At 35.9% G+C, this 11,771-nt stretch overlaps 1 non-coding gene across 1 annotated transcript; it reads right to left on the bottom strand.

The window, feature by feature from the left end:
* Window positions 1-592: 592 nt before the first annotated feature.
* Window positions 593-699, bottom strand: LOC112065262 (U6 spliceosomal RNA). The gene has a single exon (XR_002891939.1). It is a non-coding gene; the product is annotated as a U6 spliceosomal RNA (small nuclear RNA).
* Between the last annotated feature and the right edge of the window lie 11,072 nt (window positions 700-11,771).

The raw sequence follows: 11,771 nt of genomic DNA, 5'->3' as shown, positions 1-11,771 counted from the left end.
GTTGATTCTTCCAATCCAAGAACATGGTATATTTCTCCACCTATTTGTATCATCTTTAATTTCTTTCATCAGTGTCTTATAGTTTTCTGCATACAAGTTTTTTGTCTCCTTAGGTAGGTTTATTCCTAGATATTTTATTCTTTTTGTTGCAATGGTAAATGGGAGTGTTTTCTTAATTTCACTCTCAGATTTTTCATCATTAGTGTATAAGAATGCCAGAGATTTCTGTGCATTAATTTTGTATCCTGCTACTTTGCCAAATTCATTGATTAGCTCTAGTAGTTTCCTGGTAGCCTCCTTAGGATTCTCTATGTATAGTATCATGTCATCTGCAAACAGTGACAGCTTTACTTCTTCTTTTCCTATTTGGATTCCTTTTATTTCTTTTTTTTCTCTGATTGCTGTGGCTAGAACTTCCAAAACTATGTTGAATAAGAGTGGTGAGAGTGGGCAACCTTGTCTTGTTCCTGATCTTAGTGGAAATGGTTTCAGTTTTTCACCATTGAGGACGATGTTGGCTGTGGGTTTGTCATATATGGCCTTTATTATGTTGAGGAAAGTTCCCTCTATGCCTACTTTCGGCAGGGTTTTTAAAAATATGGAACACTTCACGAATTTGCATGTCATCCTTGTGCAGGGGCCATGCTAATCTTCTCTGTATAGTTCCAATTTTAGTATATGTGCTACTGAAGCAAGCACCACTGTTTTGTTTTTATTCCCTCAACATTTGTTATTATTCTGTTATTACTCAGATTTATTGACGTGTTTACTAGTTTCTCTACTTACTGTTCCTGAATCACTCTACTTCCTTCTGAGTTCAATTTCCTACTTGCTGAAAGTACTGTAACATTTAGTAATTCTTGTAGTGAGGGTTTGTTAGTGCTAAATTCTTCCCATCTCTATTTATCCAAAATTATCATTTTCCCCCTTTACTTTTTAAAAAATGAAGTGTAGTTGATTTACAATATTGTTTTAATTTCAGTTGTGCAGCAAAGTGATTCAATTATATATATACATATATGTTTCAGATTCTTTTCCATTATAGGTTATTACAAGGTATTGAATATAGTTCCCTGTCCTATACAGGAAGTCCTTTTTGTTTATCTATTTTATATATAGTAGTGTGTATCTGCTAATCCCAAACTCCTAATTTATCCCTTCCCCTTCTTTCCCCTTTGGCAACCATAAGTTTGTTTTCTATGTCTGTGAGTCTGTTTCTGTTTTATAAATGAGTTCATTTGTATTATTTTTTAGATTCCACATATAAGTGATATATAATATTTGTCTTTCTCTATTTTACTTCATTTAGTATATTCTCTAGGTCCATCCATGTTGCTGCAAATGGCAATATTTCATTCTTTTTTATGGCTTTGGCTTAGTAATATTCCATTGTGTATCTATACCATATCTTCTTTATCCATTCATCTGCTGATGGGCATTTAGGTTGTTTCCATGTCTTGGCTATTGTACATAGTGCTGCTAGGAACATAGGGGTGTGTGTATCTTTTCAAATTAGAGTTTTCATCTTTTCTGGATATATGTCCAGGAGTGGGATTGCTGGATCATATGGTAGCTCCCCCTTTACTTTGAAAGGTGGTTTGGGTGAATAGATATTTCTAGACTCAAAGTTATTTTTTCACAAAACTTTGAAGATATCATACCCTTATCATCTGACTTTTGTTGTTGTTGAGAAGTCTCCTGTCAATCTAATTGTTATTCATCTACAGGTAGTCTTGTCAACCCTCCTCTGCTGCATATCCAACCCTCTGCTTACTCCATAGCCTTTAAGATTTTCCTGTTGCCTTTTGAGGTCCACAGCTTCACAACCATGTTTCTAACTTGTGGATTTATTTTTATTTATCTTATTCTCACTCATCTCAGAAAACCTTTTTTTTTTTTGGCTGTGCCATGTGGCTTGTGGGCTCTTAGTTCCTCGACCAGGGATTGAACTGGCCCTGGCCATGAAAGCACCAAGTCCTAACCACTGGACTGCCAGGGAATTCCCTCAGAACAACCTTTGAAAATAAAGATTCATGACTTTTTTTAAGGCATGGAAAACTCTTAGCCAACATATCTTTAATATTTCCCCCTTCCCTATATTCTTTTTCCAAAGTCAGGATTATTGAAGAACAATTTGCATGCAGTAAAATTTACCTTATTGAGACAATACCGTTGGGTGAATTTTGACGCACGTAGTCATGTAACCATCACTGCAATCGTAGAATATTTCCATCACCCCCAAAAGTTCTAGTTCCCTCATTTCCTATGATCAGTCCCCTATTTTCACTCCAGCCCCTGAAAACCATTCAGCTGATTTATGTCTGCAGTTTTGCCTTTTCCAGATCGCCAAGTGAATGGAATCACAGTCTATAACCTTTGTGTCTGGGCTTTTCACTTATGAGATTTGTTGATGTTGTTGCATGTACTCAATATTTCCTTCCTTCTTACTCCCCTGTAGTATCTCTTTGTCAGGCTATATACCACTATTTGTTCATGTCTTCACCAGTTAATGGACATTTGTATTATTTCCTGGCTTGGGCAATTAAGAGTAAAGCTGCTATAAATATTCATGTATAGATCTTTGAGGGACCAATGTTTCATTTCTCTTGGGTAAATATTTAGGATTGGAATTGCTGGGTCATATGGTAATTGTATTGTAACTTTATAAGAAACTGTCAAACTGTTTTCTAAAGTGGCTTGTAGCACTTTGTAGTCCCACCACCACCTGTGTTTAGAGATCTATTTGCTCCATGTTCTCACCAGCACTTAGTATTGACGGTTTTTTTAAAAAAGATATTCATCATTCTAATAGTGTAGTGGTATTTTAATTAATTTATTTATTTTTGCTGCTTCGTTGCTGTGCACGGGCTTTCTCTAGTTGTGGCGAGCGGGGGCTACTCTTCGTCGTGGTGCGTGGGCTTCTCATTGCGGTGGCTTCTCTTGTTGCAGAGCATGGGCTCTAGGCACACGGGCTCAGACGTTGTGGCTAGCAGGCTCTAGAGTGCAGGCTCAGTAGTTGTGGTGCACGGGCTTAGTTGCTCCACAGCATGTGGGATCTTCCCGGACCAGGACTCCAACCCGTGTTCCCTGCATCGGCAGGTGGACTCTCAACCACTGCGCCACCGGGGAAGTCCCTGTAGTGGTATTTTAATTTGTATTTCCCTAATAACCAATTACCAATATAGCAAGCATCTTTTCATGTTCCTATTTTGCCATCTATATATCTTCTTTGGTGAAGTGTTTGTGCAAATCCTTTGCTCAGTTTTAAAATTAAGCTTTTAAAATTATTGTGTGTATTTTAAGAGTTCTTTAAATATTCTGAATGTAAGTCCTTTTTATCAGATATGTGTTTTGCAAATATTTTCTCCCACTCTGTGGCTTGTCTTTTCTTTTTCTTGAGTCAGACATTTTAAGTTTTGATGAAGTGTATCTTTTTTTTTTCTTTCATTGTCTATACTTTTTATGCCCCATGTAAGAAATCTTATCCCTCTCATGATCACAAAGATTTTTTTCTTAGGGTTTTTCTAGAAGTTTTATAGTTCAGATTTTATACTTAGGTCTGTGACCTAACTTTTCACATATGTTACAAGGTAAGTATTGAAGTTCCCTTCCTCACTTCCCACAAATGTTGATATTTTGTGCTTTCATTTCCATTTAGTTCAAAACACTTTATAATTTCCATGATTTCTTCTTTGAGCCATAGATTATTTTAGAATTGTCTCATTTAGTTTTCACATATTTGGGGGATTTCCCAGAGATCTTTCTGTTATGGGTTTCTAATTTAATTCTTTTCTAGTCAGAGAACCCATTTTGTATGACATGAATATTTTATGTTTATTGAATCTTCTTTCATGGCTCAGAATATGAACTATTTTGATAAGTGTTTCATGTACACTTAAAAAGAATGTCATCTTGCTATTTTTTGCCAGAGCATTCTGTAAATGTCAATTACATCAAGTTGATTTATATTGTTGTTCAAATCTTCTGTATAGTTACTGATTTTCTTTTGTTCTATAAATGATTTAGATCAGTTTTGAAATAAATTCTAATTTTGCATTTATCTATATTGCCTTATAATTCAATCAGTTTTTGCTTTATGAATTTCAAAGATCAGTTTTTGGATACAAAATACTTAGGATTGTTTTCTACTCTTCATGAATTGACCCCTTTATCATTAGAAATGATTTTATTTATCCCTGGTGATATTGTTTGCTTTGAAATCTACTTTGTCTGATTTTAATATATCTTTCCCAGATTTCTCTTGGTTAGTGTTAGCATCCTTTTAATTTTACTTATTTGTGTCTTTATATTTGAAGCGCTTTTCCTGTAGGTAGCAAATAGTTGAATCTTGATTTTTTTAAATCCAGTCTGATAGTCTGTGACTTTCAATTGGGGTATCCAGGCAATTTACATTTAATGTGGTTACTAATATAATTAAGTTTAAACGTATAATCTTGCTATTTCTTTTCTCTTTGTCTCATGTATTCTTTGTTCCCTTTTTTCTTTTCTTCTGCCTTCTTTTGGATTAAATTTTTTTGTGATTCCATTTTGTCTCCTTTGTTGGCTTATCATACATAACCCTTTCTTTGGTTATTTCAATGAGTGCTTTAGGGTTTATAGTATGTATATTTAACTTATTACAGTCTATTTTTTATTTTTGAAGTTTTTTTTGATGGGGACCATTTTTTAAAGTCTTTATTGCACTTGTTAAAATATTGAACTTGTTACAATATTGCTTCTGTTTTATGTTTTGGGTTTTTTTTTTCTTGGTCTTAACCACTGGACTGCCAGGGAAGTCCCTATAGTCTACTTTCAAGCGATATTATACCACTTTACATATGAGAACTTTACAGTAGTATGCAGTAGTCCCCCCTTATCCATGGTTCTGCTTTCTGTGGTCTCAGTTACCTCTGGTCAACCAGTGTCTGAAAGTATTAAATGGAAAATTCCAGAAACAAACAATTCATAAGTTTTAAATTGCACACCATTCTGAGTAGCATGATGAATCTTGTGCTCTTCTGCTCCATCCCATGCAGGATATGAATCATCCCTTTGTCCAGTGTAACCATATGGTATATTCTGCCTGCCCCTTAGTCACTTAGTAGCCGCCTTGGTTATCAGATTGACTGTCACGGTATCACAGAGACTGTATTTGAGTAACCCTTATTTTATTTAATAATGGCTCCAAAGTACAAGAGGAGTGATGCTGGCAATTCAGATATTTCCTTACTGTTCCTAATTTATAAATTAAACTTCTTTCATGAGTATGTATGTACCATAGGACAAACATATATAGGATTAGATACTATCTGCAGTTTCAAGTATCCACTGGGGGTACCATCTCCGCTGATAGGGGGAACCACTGTACTTCCATTTCTGTCCTCCTAACCCTTGTGCTATGGTGTCATACATTTTATTTTTACATATGATATAAACTCCATTCTACATTGTCATATTTTTTATAGCCAATTATGCTTTAAAAAAAAACAGCTTTATTTAGGTATAATTTGCCCATTGTAAATGTACAATTTAATGATTCTTAGCCCATTTATAGAAGCGTGCAATCATCACCATAATCCATTTCTGCCACCCTACAAAGTTCCCTCATGCCCATTTGCAGTTAATCCACATTTGCAACTTCAGCCCTAGGCAACAACTAATCTGCTTTCTCTCTCCACAAATTACATACTCTCGAATTTTACAGCATGTAGTCTTTTGTGTCTAGTTTCTTTCCCTTAACATAATGCTCTTGAGATCCATTCATACTGTTGCATGTATTATTATATTGTTTACTTTTATTGCTGAGTAATATTCCATTGTATGGATGTACATAGTTTGTCTTTTCATTTCCTTAGAATCCTCATTTTGGGGGGAGATTTTTTATCATGAATGAGTGTTAGATTTTGTCAAGTCATTTTCTTCATTCACTAAGAATATCATGTGCTACCCACCTTGCATTCCTGGATAAGTCACAGGATAAATACATGCTTGGTGTGATTACATAATTTGTTGATGTGTTGGTGAATTCAGTTAGCTAATATTATGTTTAAGATTTTTGCATTTATACTAACGGTGGATATTGATTTGTAGTTTTCTTTTGTTGTGATATTTTTGCCTTTGTTACCGGGGTAATTCTGGCCTCTTAGAATTCATTGGGAAGTGCTTCCTTCTCCTTTATAGTTTGAAAAAAAATTTGTTAAGAATTGGTAATATTTCTTCTTTAAATATTTGATAATATTTACCAGTGAAGCCAATTTGGCCTTGGCTTCTCTTTGTGAGAAGACTGTAATTATTAACCTAATTTCTTTACTCGCTATAGGTTTATGAGAATTTCTTTTTCTTTTTGAATGAATTTGGAATTTCTTTCTAGGAATTTGTTCATCTCATATAGGTTAGTTATCTAATTTCTTGGCCTAAAGTTGCTCATAATATTATTTTATGGTTCTTTTATTTTCTGCAGGGTGAGTAATTATGTCCCCTTTTTCAGTCTTGTTTTTTGCTTGTTTTCTTTTTCTCTGTTCTTTTCTTGGTTGGTTAATCTAAAGGTTTGCCACTTTTGTTGTTTTTTTCTTTTTCTTTTTAAATTTTATTTACTTATTTATTTATTTTTGGCTACATTGGGTCTTCATTGCTGCACACAGGCTTTCTCTAGTTGCGGTGAGCAGGAGCTACTCTTCGTTGTGGTGTGCAGGCTTCTCATTGCAATGGCTTCTCTTGTTGCGAAGCACGAGCTCTAGGTGCATGGGCTTCAGTAGTTGTGGCACGTGGGCTCAGTAGTTGTGGCTCGCGGGCTCTAGAGCGCAGGCTCAATAGTTGTGGTGCATGGGCTTAGTTGCTCCGCAGCATGTGGGGTCTTCCTGGACCAGGGCTCGAACCTGTGTCCCCTGCATTGGCAGGCAGATTCTTAACCACTGTGCTACCGGGGAAGCCCCTGTTGATCTTTTCAAGGAACCAACTTTTGGTTTCTTTGTTTTTCTGTTTCATATGCCATGTATTTTACTCTTCTTTTTTTAATCTCTTAATTTAGAGGTCAATTATTGATTTGAGACTGCTCTTCTTTTCTGATACAGGCATGTAATGCTGGCTCTAACTGCATTTCATAACCCTTACTATATTGTGCTTTTATTTTCATTCAATTCAAAATATTTTCTAATTTCACTTCTGACTATTTCTTTGAGGCGTTAGTAATATAGAAGTATGTTATTTAAATTCCAAATAATTGAGTTTTCCCGGATTTCTTTCTGTTGTTGATTTCTAATTTAGTTCCACTGTGGTTAGAGAACATACTTTGTAGGATTGCAGTTCATTTAAGTTTACTGCGGCTTGCTTTGTGGCCTAATATATAGCCTATCCTAGAGAATGTTTTGTGTGTGCTTGAAAAGAATGTGCATTCCTCAGTAATTGCATGGTGTCTTCTAAATATGTTAAGTTGGTTGATAATGTTGTTCAAGTCTTTCATATCCTTGTTGAATTTCTGTATATTTGTTCTATTGATTACTGAGTGTGATTTATTGAAATATCCAACTCTTATTGATGATTTGTCTATTTTTCCTTCGGTTCTGTCATTTTTGATTCATATGTTTTGAGACTTCATGATTAGTTACATATACATTTATAATTGTTATATCTTTATGATATATATTGACCCTTTTATCATTATGAGATATTCCTCTCTTAGGTACTATTTCTTGTTTTGAAGTTTACTTTCTCATAGATTAATATAGTCACTCTACCTTGATTATTGTTACTGTTAGCTTTGTAAATTTTTTTCCATCCCTTTAGTTCCTACCTATTTGTGTCTGAATTTAAGGTGTTTTCCATAGACAGCAAGTAGTTGGCTCTTGCTTTTTTTTACCTCCAATGTGATAATCTCTGCATTCAAACTATTCATGTTAATGTAATTATTTACATGATTGGATTTACATTGGTCATTTTTCTATTTGTTTTCTGTGTCTTCCTTCTATACATAAATGTTTCTTTAAATTCCTCTGTTGATTTTTTTACTGTATTTTTAGTTATTTTCTTAGTGATTACTATAAAGATTATTATATGCATCTCAATTTTTCACAGTTGCCTTCAGATTAATATACTCTCAACTTTCCTAAAATACAGAAACTCTGCTGCAATATGGCTCCATTCCTATCCCCACTTTGTACTACCATGTTATCATATACATTCCATCAATACATGGTAAAATGAAACAGTACAATATTATAATCATTGCTTTATGCAATATAATGTCTTTTAAAACAATTAAGAGAAGACACAATATATGTATAAAATCTTTTATATTGGCCTATTTATTTACCTTTCCAGTGATTTTCATTTCTTCTGTGTATTCAAATAACTGTCTGTTGTCATTTCCTTTTAGCCTAAAAGATGTGTTTTATTATTACTTGTAATATAGGTCTGCTAGCAACAAATTCTCTCAATCTTTGCTTATCTGGGAAAGTCATCATTTCATAATCATTTTTGAAGGATGGTTTTGCTGGTTATAAAGTTGTTGGCTGAGAGTCTTTTCTTTCAGTACTTTAAGTGTCATCCCACTGCCTTCTGGCTTCTATTGTTTTTGATGAGAAGTCTGTTGTTAATCTTATTGTAGTTGTCGTGAGGGCAACTGCTTTTCAAGTAGCACGGGGCTGTGGCCAGGATGATTCTGCCATCACTGCCAGCCTCCTAGATCTCTGCCTCAAGCACTGCCTCCGAATATGATCTCAGGCTGATGGTGGCTGGAGCTTGGAGAAAATGATATACAAGTGACCAAATAGTGCTTGTATAACTGGGTCCAGGACTGGGATGGATCTGTGTCTCCAGGCCAGTGACAGTACATCTTTGGCTGACTGGACACCTGGCCTTGTCCTGATCTCCCTTGGACTTCATGTCATTTTTCTCTTGCTACTTTCAAGATTTTCTCTTTGTCTTTTGTTTCTACAATTTGACTATGATGTTTCTGGGTGTGGATCTATTTATTTTCAACATACTTAGAGTTTGTTCAGGCTTCTTAGATGTATATATTAGTGCTTTTATAAATTTTGAGAAGTGTTCAAGCATTATTTCTTCAAAAAATCTTATGTCTCCTTCTCTCTCCTGTTACATGTAGGCTGGTGTGCTTGATGTTTCCCCATAGATTTCTGAGTCTCTATTTATTTTTTAAAAATATTTTTCCTTAATTTTTCAGACTGGGTAATTTCTATTGCTCTATCTTCAAGTTCACAGATTCTTTCTTCTACATTCTATGGGTTTGGACAACTATATAATGACATGTTTCCATCATTACAGTATCATACAAAGTATTTTCTCTGTCCTAAGTGACCTCTGTGCTCCACCTATTCATTTCTCTCCCTCCCCTAGTCCCTCACAACCACTGATGTTTTTATTGTCTCAATAGTCTTGCCTTTTCCAGAAACTCATATCGTTGGAATCATACAGTAGGTAGTCTTTTCAGTTTGACTTTTTCCACTTAGTTATATACATTTAAGTTTCCTCCTTTTCTTTTCATGGCTTAATAGTTCATTTGTTTTCAGTGCTGAATAATGTTCCATTGTCTGAATGCATCACAGTTTATTTATCCATTTACATATGGAAGGATTTCTTGGTTGATTCCAAGTTTTGACAATTATGAATAAAGCTGCTATAAACATCCACGTGTGGGTTTTTTTGTGGACATGTTCTCAACTCCTTTGTGTAAATATCCAGGAGTGCAATTGCTGGACCATGTGGTAAGAGTACGTTTAGTTTTGTGAGAAGCTGCCAAACTGTCTTCCAATGTGGCTGTACCATTTTGCATTCTTACCAGCAATGAATGAGAGTTCCTCTTGCTCCACATCTTCACCAGCATTTGGTGTTGTCAGTGTTCCAGATTTTGGCCATTCTAATAGGTGTGTCATGGTATGTCATTGTTGTTTTAATTTTCATTTTCCTGATAACATAAGATGTGGAGAATCTTTTCATGTGCTTATTTGCCATCTGTATATCTTCTTTGGTGGCGTGTCTGTTGAGGTCTTTGGTCCATTTTTAAATTGAATTATTTGTTTTCTGGCTAAAAGAATTTAACCCAGAAAAGGAGGAAAGAGAATCTTCCCTAAGCAAGTAATAACTTGAAAGAAGAAATTTGAGTGATGAGTCAGAGTTGGATAGGTTAGGAGATAGGAAGTGAGAAGGAAAAAAATTTATAGACAAAGGGGAAAATTATATGCCAGCGCAAGGATTTAAGAAATAGGTGTCACATATGAGGAAGGCTGGAGGAGAATCAAGCAAAGGGGAGAATGCTGCCTAAAGTATGCAGGATCATGGGTTCTATAAGGTTACTTGAGATTTGAGATATTTTCCTAAAAGAAAAGCCAAAATGAAAAGTTTTAAAGAGTTGTACGTGGTGGGTTTGGGTAGGCAACGTGATCATCTTTCTATTTTACAAAGATCTCTCTGGTTGCAAAATGGTGAATGGATTTAGGTGGGACACAAGATGGGTTGCTAGGAAGCCAGATTGGAGGCTACTATAGGAGCCTGGTTGAAAGATAATTGTGGCTTGGATGATGGTGACCATAGTGTGGATGGAGAGAGATATACAGATATGAGATGTGGGGGCTTCCCTGGTGGCGCAGTGGTTGAGAGTCCGCCTGCCGATGCAGGGGACACGGGTTCGTGCCCCGGTCCCGGAAGATCCCACATGCCGCGGAGCGGCTGGGCCCATGAGCCATGGCCGCTGAGCCTGTGTGTCCGGAGCCTGTGCTCCGCAATGGGACAGGCCACAACAGTGAGAGGCCCGTGTAACGCAAAAACAAAAACAAAACGAAACAGATATGAGATGTGCTTAACATGTTGAATCAAGAGGACTAAGTTTTTGAGGTATGCAAGAGAGGGAGAGAAAGTAGTCAGAAATAACCTTTAGATTTCTGGCTTGACCATCAGAATAAGATTATGGTGCCATTTATTGAGGTGGGGAACAATGGCACAGGGACAAGTTTGTGAGAGGAAGAGAGAAAAGTTATGTGGTCAAGTCTAGCCATATCCAGGATATATAATATATGGATTTGGAGCTTGTGGGAAAGGACTGAGTTAGAGATATGGATTTGGAAGTTGTTGGTATATCCCTGGTAATGGAAGCTTGGGGAGAAGATGGGGTTGCACACAAAAGCTGTGTAGATGGAGTCAAGAAGAAAGACAGAGCCTGTAAGATTGCCTGACATTAGGATGAATCCAGGAAAGGAGAATGAATGAAAATGCTTAGGAAAAATGGGAGGGAAACCAGGGAAGTTTGGCACCCTGGAAACCAAGGAAAAGGATATTTCTCAAAAAGAGTAGTCAGTGGTATCAAATGTTGCTGGCAGATCAAGGAAGATGAGGACTGAAAATTGTTCTTTGGATTAGTCACAAGAAGGAATCAATTTTTCTTGGTAAGAGGTGTTTCAGTGGAATAGGTGGAATAATGAACTGGTTGAGGACTAAGCTAGTGGTAAAGAAATTGAGGTCATGAGCTTTGAGTCAAGAAGTTTGGCTCTTACCCTGACTTCTGGGTTGCCTAATCCAAAGGCCACTTTCCAGTCTTTTTTTTTTTTTTTAACATGTGACTATTATGTGTTTTGGTGAGGATGTTCATTTGTCAGTTTTGCCTGAAATATCTCATTCTCAAAAGTTTAAAAATGCTTAGTTTGTATAGATTTTCTCTTATTATACTTTTGAGTATTGCTTTGCTGTATTTGGTCTTTTTCTGCAGAAAGATCCACTCATTAGTGAAATTTTTGTAATGTGTCCAATTTATCTGCTAACTCCTC

Source organism: Physeter macrocephalus, chromosome 17 (assembly GCF_002837175.3).
Source record: "Physeter macrocephalus isolate SW-GA chromosome 17, ASM283717v5, whole genome shotgun sequence".
NCBI classification, from domain to species: domain Eukaryota; kingdom Metazoa; phylum Chordata; class Mammalia; order Artiodactyla; family Physeteridae; genus Physeter; species Physeter macrocephalus.
The sequence above is the reverse complement of the archived record's forward strand: the minus strand, read 5'-3'. Positions and strand labels throughout refer to the sequence as shown.